We start from the raw sequence: 839 nt of genomic DNA, 5'->3' as shown, positions 1-839 counted from the left end.
TTGAGAAAAGAAAGTACTTACTGTGGCCATAATTAATGATATAATCATCAAATGAATATAAAGTATGTAACCTAGAATCATAACCTATACCAAAATACATAAGATATCTCACAATAATCTCCATCTTACTACATATTCCATTGCTAAGACTATATACAGTAATATAAAACCTATACATATGTAAACTGGCACCTCCTACCACGTGATACAACTACTAATCAAGGAGCTGCAACAAAACATTAAGTTACGTTTAATAAATAAATTAATTTAGTTACAACAATCTAAAAACAGAATTGCCTTTCATTATATTTCACATTCCAATAATAAGCAAAGGTATTGCTGAATCAGCAAATCATTCCAGCTGTAATTACCTGTAAAGCATAGTAATAGAAACATCAAAAGCAAGCAATGTAAACTCACTGGCTAATAATAACAATAGCACTTACCAATCACATCAAACCTCACCCTCTAAAACCACATTGTAGTCGCAAGTACCTGTAAAAAGTATGAATGTGACATACTAACTAATAATGATAATGGTAGCATCTACAATATTTCTGATTGGATCATACATGTATGTGCATGCATGCATTTTAGACATAATATTGCTTACTGATGCCATCCTCAGTTAAGATACTTTCATGACCTGCTTAATATAAAATATCATTGTGGGCATAAAGTATTTCCAATGTGCAAACAATATTTTTTTGTTAATGGGAACATGCACATGTTACAACAATCATCAATAAAAGATGTGCAACAGCAGCTGTCAAGCATTTATTATGCGCACAACTTTGATGGCAGCATCATTCAAATGCGCAACATCAGCCGGCAAGCAT

General features: G+C 32.2%; 1 long non-coding RNA gene across 1 annotated transcript; it reads right to left on the bottom strand.

Moving 5' to 3' along the window:
• Positions 1-31: 31 nt before the first annotated feature.
• LOC109580308 (uncharacterized) lies at positions 32-487 on the bottom strand. The gene is made up of 3 exons (XR_002184165.1): positions 447-487; positions 130-371; positions 32-71 (listed from the first exon to the last, which is right to left on the bottom strand). It is a non-coding gene; the product is annotated as an uncharacterized LOC109580308 (long non-coding RNA).
• Positions 488-839: the final 352 nt, after the last annotated feature.

This window comes from Amphimedon queenslandica, unplaced genomic scaffold, assembly GCF_000090795.2.
Source record: "Amphimedon queenslandica unplaced genomic scaffold, v1.1 AMPQUscaffold_13498, whole genome shotgun sequence".
Taxonomy (NCBI): Eukaryota; Metazoa; Porifera; class Demospongiae; order Haplosclerida; family Niphatidae; genus Amphimedon; species Amphimedon queenslandica.
The sequence above is the reverse complement of the archived record's forward strand: the minus strand, read 5'-3'. Positions and strand labels throughout refer to the sequence as shown.